At 35.1% G+C, this 12,838-nt stretch overlaps 1 protein-coding gene and 1 non-coding gene across 6 annotated transcripts in view; both read left to right on the forward strand.

The window, feature by feature from the left end:
• The window catches only part of St6galnac3 (ST6 N-acetylgalactosaminide alpha-2,6-sialyltransferase 3), a 543,084-nt gene that overhangs the window by 306,458 nt on the left and 223,788 nt on the right, over positions 1-12,838 (forward strand). The gene's annotated exons all lie outside the window — the stretch shown is intronic.
• On the forward strand, positions 7,023-7,128 carry LOC138817428 (U6 spliceosomal RNA). The gene has a single exon (XR_011368873.1). It is a non-coding gene; the product is annotated as a U6 spliceosomal RNA (small nuclear RNA).

Consider the following 12,838-nt stretch of genomic DNA (forward strand, 5'->3'; position numbering starts at 1 on the left):
CTCTCCCTAACACTCTATGTTGGAGAATTATGGGTTAAAAGTAATAGACAGTGTAGTAGCACCATTTTGTTGATAATGGTTAAACACACACATGCAGATATTTTAAGAAAATACTGGATTGTTTTTTCTTTCTAGAAAACTTATTTGGCTTTTCATACCCCACTCCCGAAGTTTAACCAAAATTCTCTACTTTTTTCCTGACTGTCATTGCTTATTAGTAAATCTATTTGTGAACTGTAACAAAACTGAAGGTTTGTTAAAATGATCAATTGACTGTTTTTTAACATTGTTACTGGCAATTGATCTGGTTTGACTTAGGGCTGACTTTATTCTTCCTTCACCTTTAAACTGTAGCTGCTGTAGTATTTGATATTTGGAAATATCATTATTCCTCTTTATCAAAATTACCCCATGGGAAGTCACAACTTTAACTTCTATAACATGTATAGGAATCTATTATTTTGAACTGAACTCCTACCCTGGGCTTCTTTGGGGATCCAGGCCAAGACATAATAGAATTGCTTACACTAGGTTTTGTGTTCAAACTGAATTCACAAGCAGTCCAGGGCTCCGGGAAAATAGGAATTTTTTGACCCAATGAATTCAGAGGGTCAGTGAGTCACCCTGGATTTGGAAGGTTAGAAGTTCCCTTTGCCACACATCTGTCAGAAAAGTAACTTTAAAACTGCAGTTTGCTTCTTTTTCCTTCTTGCTTTACCAGTTTTTTTTCTGCCTCTAAAACCCACCTGTCTACTAGCTGAATTTATGGGAATATCTTCCTGCTTTTGAAGAGGAGGTGTTATTGGTTCATAAATTGCCAGTAAAAACCAATACAAATTTAGAGAGACTTGAACGCAGAGCCTGGCCACTCTCCCCCACCTCCTCCTTTTTTTCTCCTCAGGGCTGACATTCTACCACTTGAGACATTGAGACACATATCCACTCCCCCAATTTGATCTTTGAAAATCAATTAGCTTAACATTTTATTATTTACCAAAATTATTCCATGGAGATTCAGAAATTCCAGCTTCTTAGATTTTTGTGAACATACTAGCAAAAACAAAAATCTTCCGCTGTGGTTTAAATGGGTTCCCCAAAGTTGTAAACTTGAGAAATGGAACCTTTACATGGTCATTTGGTCATGAGGATTTATATTGAGTAGTCTAATGTTCCATCATTATTAGATACTGCCTGCTGAAAGGATCATGTGGCCTCCAGTGCTCTATTCATGTATGTGGGCACACACACACTCTTGCCCTTCTGCCTTTTGCTTGCTGCCATGGGATGGTCTCAGCAGATTTAGACTCCTTATCCTTGGATTTCCAGAACTGTATGAAATAAATCTGTTTTTTATTAATTATCCAATCTTGGACATTCAAATAATAGACTGATAGACGCTTCAAATAGTAGGCCAAGACACCTTTTAAATCTGAAATTGGCTCTTCAAATTGTGGCCAGAATGCCCCACACCATTTGGTTCAGCAGTTTGGTCAAATCATACTGTAAATAATGATTTATTTGTTTGCTTTTGATCCTCCAAGCTCTGAGTAGAGTCTTTGGTTTGCTTAGTTTCTGCAGTCTTGGATAGTAGGAGGGTGGTAATTTTCAGTTTTAGTTAATTACTATGCTTTACATGGCTACAGGGATTGAGCATCTTAGAATGCCACTTCATTAAGGCATTAAAAATACTGTGGACTCAGTAATTTCATTTACTGGGTCAATAACCCATGATATCTAAAGAAGATTTAAAGTAGTTTAAAAATAATTATTCAAACAAGAAAAGGATTTCAAACTATAATTACCATAGCAATGAAGGAACAAGAGACTCCAAAGCAAGTATAAATATTATATTTAAATCCTTCATGTCTAATTTTCACAACTCAAAGGGTTTTAGTTATTCCAATAATAAAGATCATATGACCTTGGACCTGAAATAAACTTCAACTAGCATCTAGTCTGGGTATAAAAATTAATTTTTTTGCCTAAAAACCACTTATAATTAAATATCCACATTATAATTAAATATCCACATTGACAGTTTATCGCAGTTTTTCTTATATAAAGTGTTCATTTTTCTTAGCTCATTTGCAAATTTCTTATTCAGTTTCCCCCTAGGAATTTGCATGCTATTTGCTGTTGCATATTGAATCTTTTTCTATTGTAATTTCTTTCTTTGTTTCTTTCTCTCTCTCTCTCCTCTCTCTCTCCCTCTGTCCTTCCCTCCCTCCCTTCTTCCTTCCCTCCCTCCCTCTTCCTCCCTTCCTTCCTTCCTTCCTTCCTTCCTTCCTTCCTTCCTTCCTTCCTTCCTTCCTTCCTTCCTTCCTTTCTTCCTTCCTTCCTTCCTTCTTTCCTTCTTTGCTATGTACCATTTGTGACTTTTCTGTATTCATGGCATAGATAGCTACAATTTTATATTCTTCTATTAATTCTGATTTTTCTTTGATTTTTCTGATTTGCAAGGAGGACAATCATATTATCTGCAAATAATCTTTTTTTCTGCCTTTCTTCTAGAACTAATAATGCTTCTTTTTTACCCCACTATTGGGCTTCTGTTACTTTGTTAAGTAGAAACTCCAATACAGTGTGAAAGTGTCAAAGTATGAGCAGGCATTCAAGTCTTGTTCCCAGCCCTAGTGAGAATGTCTATAGTTTAGAATTTCTAGATTTCAGTCCCAACCATCATTCTATGAGATGCTATTGGTAGCAGAATGTTGAGGTTCCTACTAAGTTTGTATGTAGCAGGGTGGGTGAGGTTCCTAAATAGTTTTGTGAAATTGCATTAACCAAATGAAACATTTCTTCAGTGTGTGAGCTTTCATAAAATAGTACATTGACAATCTCTTAGAGCTGTAGTGTGGTGACTTTTTCCAACCCATTAGTCTACAGAATATGTATGTGCATCAAACATTTTAATTTCAGGCAACCCAGTGCTGTACATCTTATCATCTTATTTTCTTCTTTATTTTCCTTACCACTAATGATAAGTCATATGTTTATGTTTACTTGTTATTTGAATTTCCACTTTATGTAGTAATTGAGTCTTGTACCCAGTTTGGGCTTTCTTTCATTATGTACTTGTAGAGATTTATTATATGGCTGTAACTTAATCCTTTATAAGAAGCTACCCTTCACCTGAACTGCTTTTTCATTCTCATAATGTTTTGAGAATAACTGAGTATAGTTCCTCTTATCAATTGTTTCCCTTAATGCTGGTACTTTTTAAGAATTTTTTTCTACTATGAAGTTATGAATATTTTATACTTTCTTCTTAAAGTATTACCACATTGTCTTTCAGGTTTCCAATTTGCCTTGAATTGTGGATAAATGAGAAGCTAGATTTATTTTTTTGCTATGAGATTATCCAATTCTTTCAGTTCTGTTTTTTTTTTTTAAACAGATGGATTTTTTTTACTTCCATTATTCTGCTTGGTATCTCTATCACAAATTATCTAGGCTCCTTATTATGTCTGCTTGAATCTATTTTCCTTCCTTGTTCCTGTACCAGCTAATTCCTCCTCTTAGTGGCTGGATTAGCTTTCTTGACCTTTTGCATCACCATATAAATGTTAGACTAATCTATAGAGGAAAGCTGTGCTATTTAGGTATTTAGATTGAGGCTACTAGAATCTACATATGAATTGAGAATTTACACCTTTATATTATTCAGTGTTCTCTACATGTTACATCTCTTTAAGTACTTATCTTTCTAAATGTTTCTCAACACATTTTGTTATTTTCTTCATATATTACATATCTTTTATTGGAGTTGGTCATCATATTTTATATTGTATACTTATAAACTATATCATCAAATTTTTATATTGCTAGCATATTTGAATACAGTCAATTTGCATCCTGATTTGTATCTAGAAATCCTGCTGACTCTAATAAAAGTTATATCAAATTATAGATGAATTTTTAACACATCATATCATCTGTAGATTTTTAAAGTTCATTTTAATATTTTTAAATTACTTTAAGTAGTACAAAGGAGTGGCTATTTAACCAAGCATTTTGTGAATGCAGTATATTTTGATGTGTCACCCTTTTAACCTTCTCATCCATCCCTCCTCCCCTGTACACCTTCCCTCACCCATCTTCATATTGTAGGATATATATTGGATTATTTACTGCATTCTCTTCCTCTTCTCCTCTTTGTCTGTAGATATTTCTATTTCTTCTATTTCAATCCTTATGCCTTTTTTATCCCCCAGGGTCTCAGTACAGTACTGCATAGTAGGAACTACTGTTTTATTCCCAGTTTCAAAGGAACAATTTAGGACATGATTAGGTTAATGTTTGCTTATAGAAACTCTGCTTTGAGCCAGGCATGAGTAGCTCACACCAGTAATCCTAGCTACTCAGGAGGCTGAGATCTGAGGGTTGTGGTTTGAATTCACCTCACGGAGGAAGTCTATGGAATTCTATTGCCAATTAACTACCAAAAAGCTGGAGTGGAGTGGGCTTAAGTGGTAGAGTGCCAGCTTTGAGTGCAAAAGCTAAGGGACAGCAGGCTATGAGTTCAGGCCCCCATATTAGCAGAAAAGAAAAAGAAATTTTGCTGTACAACTTGTTATCCAATTAAGAAAATACCTGTCACCATTCCTTAACTAATAGTTTCTAACCATTATTCAAGGGTTAATTTTACAGGATTATTGTACTTCCTCCATTGAGGTAAGATCAAGTGAATCCTGCAAATTATATCAATTTATGTTTCTACCTAATTTTTTTTTTGGGTCGGTCGTGGGGCTTGAACTCTGAGCTTCTGGGGTTAGGCACTATCCCTGCTCTCTTCAGCTCAAGGCAAGCGCTCTACCAGTTTTCTAGTGGTTAATTGGAGATAAGAGTCTCACAGACTTTTCTGCCCGGGCTGGCTTTGAACCATGATCCTCAGATCTCAGCCTCCTGAGTAGCTAGGATTACAGGCGTGAGCCACTAGCACCCGGCTATCCCTAATTTTTTATATTTGTCACTTGTGGTCCTTGAACTTGGAATCTGGGTACTGTCTCTAAGCAACTTTTTACTCAAGGCTAGGCTTCTACCACTGAGCCACAGTATCACTTCCAGTTTTCTGGTGGTTAATTGGAGATAAGAGTCTCACAGACTTTCCTGCCTGGACTGACTGAAGCATAATCATCAGACCTCAACCTCCTAAATAGCTAGGAGTACAGGCATGAACCACTAGCACCCAGCACCCCAGCTTTTTATTTTAAAAAATTTCAGATGAATTTCATTGATCACCATTTGTGCTTGAAATACATAAAGAAATAAATTACAAATGTTCAGATTTAAGTGTCTGACAAGCTTTTTCTCACAGTGAGTAAAATGAACCTGTCATTTCAAGGAAATAATAGGCACAATTGTTTTTCCTATGAAAAAGTTGAACTCTTGGGTTAAAATTAGAACTTTAGAAAGCCTCTGTTTGTTATCTTCAGCTTGCCATTTAAAAACATTTGAAAATGCCATCTATGTTATGTTTAGAGGAATTGATAGCTGCTCTAAAACTTTCTAATTTCAAATTTTTAATGTGTGAAATATCAACATATATCTAGGTCATATACACAAAGGTTACTTGGAGTCCTCCGTAATTTTAAAGATGTTAGTTGAATGAGACTTGAATGAGACTAGACAGTTGAGAACTCTACCCAAGGTTAATGGAAATGCCCTAGGCTTATCAGAGTATAATGGTATTTAATAAATTTCCCTCTTCCCATGAAAATGTGTCTTAGAATAAGATACTATAGTTCCTAAATTACATACCCCTTATTGTATTTTTAATTCTACAGCTTCTCTATAATAGGTTTAGATTGGGGAGGGAGGGTTATTTTTATTTATTTTGCCTGTCAGTGAGCCTTTTGAGTTCTCATGCTCTCATAACTTATGGAATTTTTTCTGGTGTTGTATGTCTTTCCTCTTTTTCTAGGATTTCAAATTAATGTATTGCAAGTCTTCTCACTGTGCTTTACCAGTTTGTTACCTTATTTTTTTTAATTGCATGCTTTGATTTGAAGTCTTGCTTCTAGAGTCTACTGCATGAATCCTTTCTTTAGCTTTATCCAATTTGCCGTGAAAGCTAGCCATTGAATGGTTCATTTTTATCAGTACTTATCAATTCCAGAACTTCTAAGTGTATCTTTACATCTGCTCCATCATTTTTTGTAACTATTAATGCTTCGCCAAGGTTTTCACCTGGCTCTCATATCCATGAACAATGCGAACATAACTGTGTTGTCTGTGACCTGTAATATTATATATGCATTTCTACTATGACTGTTTTATTCATCGATTTTCTGCAATGGTGTTTTTTAGTCTCTTCATACATTTGGGGATATTGTGTATATTAGACATTATACTTGGACACATTTAGATGCAACAGTATTTCTAGGCCTTTAAGGATATTTTTTTTCTTCTACAGATGATTGTTCTTTGCCAGTGACAGTTGTCTAAGAATCATTAGAAATTCAGAGCTACATAATATAACTTACAAAATTGAGAGTTTCAGAAACAACCAGCTGACATGAAGTAGATCTTGTAAGACTGGCTTATTTCTCGTTCTGACTTAATTTTAGAATACATCTGAGAATTCTAGGAATCTTAGTTCACAGTGGATGTTTATTTATATTGGCATCTGGATGAGACTTTGGTCTTCTTGCCTCAAGAGAATTAGAGTTCAGCTCCTTCTGCCAGAGATGCAAATTGTCTTTGGGCCACAATAGCAATTCTTGTTGTCAGTGAGTTGCAGACTTAACCAGGTTGGTATGCCTTGTCTTCTTGTTAGGAATCTTGATGGTTTTACATATATGGTTTTGTACTTGTCCAGCTCTTTGAGTTATCTCCCATGGGACAGTTGGTCTGAACAGAAGTACTCCTGATGAGACTTTTATTTACTTTGTTAACTCATGAAATTGAGCACTTTAATTTTTGCACTTCAAAACTAGTACCAAGAATTTATACCACAGTTTTTCTTCTGAAGCCTGTCTCAGATGGAACCACAAGTCTTGAGTTAACTCAAGAATATGTAAGTGCTCGCTTCGGCAACACATATACTAACATTGGAACAATATAGAGAAGATTAGCATGGCCCCTCTAAAGGATGACATGAAAATTCGTGAAGTGTTCCATATTTTTCACATAGAGCTCCTCTATGACCCAGAAATCCCACTTTTGGGCATTTACTCAAACAATCACAAACAAGGCCATATTAAAGCTACCAGCACAACTATGTTTATCGCAGCATTATTTACCATAGCTAAGATATGGAACCAACCCAGATGCCCCTCAGTAGATGAATGGATCAAGAAAATGTGGTATATATACACAATGGAATTCTATGCCTCCATCAGAAAGAATTGACATTGCCCCATTTGTTAGGAAATGGAAAGACTTGGAAAAAATTATACTTATTTGCAGTAATCAGTATAAGTCTAGGACAAGCAGAAAACGTAAAAAACTAAGTACATATGACCATATAAGATGATGTTAAGTGAAATGAACCCCAAGATAAGAACACAGTAGTTTTTTTCTTTCTTGCTATTGTTTTTGACATATATAAAATGTACTATGTAATTTTTTTGTTTCTCTTGTATGCTCTTCCCCCACATTATAACTTCTGTTTTCACTGTATTTGATGTCGGTGCCCTGTATCTTGTATAAAAATTGTTGTAATTTGCGGAGGGTAAGGGAAATAACAAATTGCTGAAATAAGGATACAGGTTAACCCATTGTAACAATGAGATGTTGAAATGAACTTTACAACTTGGGTGGGAGAGGGAGGAGTTGTGGAGGTGGGAGGGAAGGGATGGTAGGGGAAAAACAAAGGAGGAGGTAACAATGCTCAATAGGAAATGTTCTCATTACCTTACTCATGTAACTGTAACCCCTCAGAACAGTATTTTTACAATAAAAAACATAAAAAGAATATGTAAGCAACTTTTCTATCTTTGTTTCTAAAATTACAATAATAATCTTAGGACATACAAAGTATGTGTGTGTGTATCTATCTATCTATCTATCTATCTATCTATCTATCTATACCTTCACTAAATTATATACATGTATATATTCAATAAGTTTTATATATATTATATACACACATATATATACACATATACACACGATATATATGTATACATATGAGAAATTCCACTAGACTTTCTTGTTCTCTTATACATTTACATTTATACATTTTGTTATAATTTTCATTAACTTTCAGCTTTAAATTCAGGTTTATTAAGGCCAAAGTTGCATATCATCTTCAAACATTTTTTTCTTTTTAATATATTTTTATTGTAAAGATTCTATACAGAAGGGTTACAGTTACATGAGTAAGGTAATGAGTACATTTCCTATTAAGCATTGTTACTCCTCATTTGTTTTTCCCCTACTATCCCTTCTTGCCCCATCTCCTCATTTCCCCCCCCCCACCAAAGTTATAAAGTTCGTTTTCAACATAGTGTCTTGTACATCTCATTGTTACAATGGGTCAAACCTGTATCCTTATTTCAGCATTTTGTTATTTCCCTTCCCCACCCCAAATTAGAAAAATGTATATATAAGATGTAGGGCACTGGAATCAACTAGAGTGGAAACAAGGTTAAACCATGGGGGGAGAACATACAAAAGCAGAAAAGGTCAAAAGCTATGTACATATGACCAGATAAGATGAAAGAGAAATGAACCCCAAGATAGGAACACAATTGGCTTGTTTCTTTCTTGCTTTTGTTTCTAACGTATCTATAAGGTACCATGTGATTTTTTTGTTGCTTTGTATGTTCCTCCCCCATGGTATGACCTCTGTTTTCACTGTATTTGCTGTCAGTATAATTTGGGGAGGGAAAGGGAAAAAACAAAATGTGTAAATAGGGATGCAGGTGGACCCATTGTAACAATGAGATGTACAAGACACTTTTGAACAGCGAACTTTACAAGTTAGGTGGGGAATGTAGTTGTGGAAGTGGGAGGGAAGGGATGGTAGGGGAAAAACAAAGGAGGAGGCAACAAAAAAAAAAAAGAAATGTATTCATTACCTTGCTCATGTAACTGTAACCCCTCTGAACAGTATTTTCACAATAAAAAAAATTAAAAAAGGAAAAAATCACATATTAGATTATAGGTAAATTAAAAGAACAGCAACAAAGATCAAACCTCTTGTCTCCCTATGGCTTAGCATCATCTTATATGGTCATATGTACATAGCTTTTGACCTTTTCTGCTTGTCTTAGACATATACTAGTTATTGCAGATAAGGGAAAGCTTCAAACATTTTCAATATAATTTGCCATATACTTCTTCCCTGGATCAGGCTGGTTATCTTCTTTCTTATGCTAGGTTTGTGCTACTGTACATTCTTAAAAAGAATATGTAATTTTCCATTAGTTATCATATATCTATGATTTCTAAATCCCAACTGGGCATTATTGATAATTTCATTCATTCATTCATTCATTCATTTAGAGTTAGTATAGGGTTTGAATTCAAGGCCTAGCAATTGCTTGCCTGATACTCTACCACTTGAGCCATGCAACTAACCTAGTTGATTTTTGCTTGTTACTTTAGTGACCTTCTAACTACAGTCTTCTAGATCTTACTCTTTTATTTTTTCTTTTGTCAGTCATGGGGCTTGAACTCTGGGTCTGGGCGCTGTCCCTCGGCTCTTCAGCTCAAGGCTAGCGCTCTACCACTTGAGCCACAGTGCACTTCCAGTTTTCTGAGTGATTTATTGGAGATAAGAGTCTCATCGACTTTCCTGCCTGGGCAGGAGTAGCTAGTATTGATTAGATGTGAGTCACCAGCACCTGGCTAGATCTTACTATTTTGAGTAGATCTTTTTCCTTAACTCCTTTGCTCAAAATATTCTCTTTCTTCAAAGTCCTTTCTTCTTCTGAAGCTTATTAGTCTTACGTCTTATTACCCTACTTTTCTATAACCCTTACTTGCTTAACAGAAATAAAACAGACCCAAGTAAATTCTAGACAAAACAAATAAAAACTCTAATGCTATATTATTAACATTGACATCATGAGAAATAAAATCTCTCAGGCTTAGTACTACCAGTGTCTTCTCCATTTTCTCTTTAAAATGATTGACTCATAACAGATGATTCCACCTTTAACTGCTGCTTGTTAGTCTCCCTGTTATTTATAGAGTGACTAGAAGCATTTCTTCCCCATACACCTTCTGCATCTAGTGGCCAAGAGACCTTTTTCCTCATCATTTTGATCAATTATTGCTGATTTCTCTATGACAGTGCTCCTTGAATCCAAATACATATAGGAAGTATGTAGAACTTTAAAAGAAAATACCAACAGCCAGGAGCCCATACTCAAGTTGTCTAGGTCATTTGGCCTGAGATGGGGTCAAATCATTATGAGTCATGACATGTGTCCCAGTCATTACAAAGTACAGCCTGTTGATAGTCATGACCCTAGATGAATGTCATATTATGACACTACTACCATACCAGGTATCAGTTTCCTTCCTTATGTGATGTACTTGGGCTGTATGTTAGCCACAGGTTCTGGTGTGATCTTTCTAAAAGGAGAGGGAAATAAAATGTAAATTGTTCAGGTAAATTATTCATAAAACTTGTCAACCTTTAGTATTTCCCACTGGGATAGTAGATTATGAATTATTTCCCTTATTCTAGTCTTCAATGGAAAACTCCTTTTGGTTTAAGAAAATGTGGAGTTTTTGTTGTTGTTGTTTGGTTTTTTGATTGTTTGTCTGTTTGTTTTTTGCCTCCCTATCTGGAGAGAGCCTTCATTACACAAACCTCTGTCATTAGACAGACTCATTCCCTTGAGAAACTTTCAAATAAAAAGTCACATCATCTATAGCAACTGCAAAGCATAGCTTTATGTTGCCTGTTGTAGAATTATTTCTTGACATTAACATTTTTATGCACCCCCATATTAAATTTTATGCTTGGATATAATGTCACCAGGTAGAAACCAAAGTAAATGCCATTTCCCGAATCCACAGAGTCAGAACCAAAGAATCAAATCTTGATTTTTATGTCACTGCTACTCATGGGGTATGATTTATACATACCACTTTTGAAAGCTGCATTAACTGGAGGATGTTGGTTTGTGGAGAGGCAAAGTCCATTGGCAGGCTGGTGTGGGTGAGCTGGGCCGATTTCTTTCTAGAACAATCCTAGAAATCTTTGCTTACAGGTAGAAAGTGACTGAAAGTGACTCTGAAAATGACTCTGTGTAGATGAAAACAGCTTGCTTAATCATTCCTGAAACACAGGAAAAATTAAAATACTTTTTTTTTCTTTGTCATGCAATAAAAACAATGCCAGATTGTTAATGCCTCTTTTGTACCTTTCACTTGAAAGACCTCAAAAGAACATCAAGGAGAATAAAGCAAAATCTATTCCCCAATGGTGTCATTATACATGTTGAAGCCTCTAAAACTAAAACTCTGAAGACATTCAGGAAGAGTGGAGGAGTAAATGGCAGCAACTGAAGAGTGGGTCTCTGGAGCTTTGTTCAATGTGCTTTGTTCAAATTCATTCAAATTGGATGATGAGAAACAAAGATCTCATTTGTTCCAACATTAAAGTAGTAAATTAGTGCGTGGTGAGTTCTTAATTATCCTGGAAGGCACATGGGTGTTCCGTATCCCACTTCTCAAATTGTGCTTTTACAGTGGAAATGGAAGTATCCATTAGGATAGTGCAAAACAATATTTTTAATAATTTAGGCTAACTCGAGTCATACAATCTTTTGTTCTGAAATATTTATCAAAGTTCTTGGTTTTATTTAAGATGAACAAAGTTTTTGTTTCTTTGTTAAGATTTCATGACATGGATGGAAATTCATTTTCGGAATAGGGCTTTAAGAGTAAGATTAGAACTATCCACTCTTGCTCCATCCCTGGTTAGTAGCAGGTTTGGCTAATTTTTCCTTGCATTTTTCATGACCTTTTCATAATTTAATGTCTTGACCTTCGTTTTCTACAGAGCCACCTTAGTGATAAATGCAAAGATTTAATAACTAGAACTAGTTGACAGGTGACCTTTCATTTATAGTAATTTCTTTTGCTAAGGAAACCAACTGTTTGGGAGATTTTATTTCATAGATTTTAATTGTCTGTTTAATTGTCTACAAGCTTATTCAGAGAGAAAAATAAAGGTTAAATATTTCATTCTTCTTACTGATTAAAGTGTACAGTGGTTGGCAGTTGTCCCAATGTATTATTCAAAAATTATAGTGCATCAAGTTCACACCCAAAAAAAGAAGGGAATTTTCCCAGAATGGCTGGAAAGAAACAAGGTAAAAACTGGGTTAGTACAGTGAGTTGGCATACCAAACAGGTGAAGGTAATAGGATATGAGATACGTCTATGCACACTGTTAATTTTAGCCAACCTTTCTTTCTTTCCCTACTTCCTTCCTTCCTTCCTTCCTTTCTTCCTTTCTTCCTTCCTTCCTTCCTTCCTTCTTTCCTTCCTTCCTTCCGTCCTGCCTACCTTCTTTTCTTCCTTTCTCTCTCCTTCTCTTTACTTCTTTTCTCCCTCCCTCTTACCTTCTCTCCTTCTCCTCTTCTCTCTCCTTCCTTTCAAGAAAGAGTCAATTGGTAATAGGTAAAATGACTTCTGAAGACTATATATATATATATATATATATATATATATATATATATATATATATATATAATGCATTGGTTAAACACAAGAAAATGAAGCTGACACATTATAAAAATGGCACAGAGCATTTCTACCCTTCCCCTCACTCATATAATCAAGAATACAGAACCTTCTTAAGAATCAGTTTCCTCCTGCATATATTTTTAATGTGTTTTTTAAAAGTAATTCATTTTTATACTTGTTA

Source organism: Dipodomys merriami, unplaced genomic scaffold, assembly GCF_024711535.1.
Source record: "Dipodomys merriami isolate MVZ:Mamm:240054 unplaced genomic scaffold, mDipMer1.0.p SCAF_7, whole genome shotgun sequence".
Classification (NCBI taxonomy): Eukaryota; Metazoa; Chordata; class Mammalia; order Rodentia; family Heteromyidae; genus Dipodomys; species Dipodomys merriami.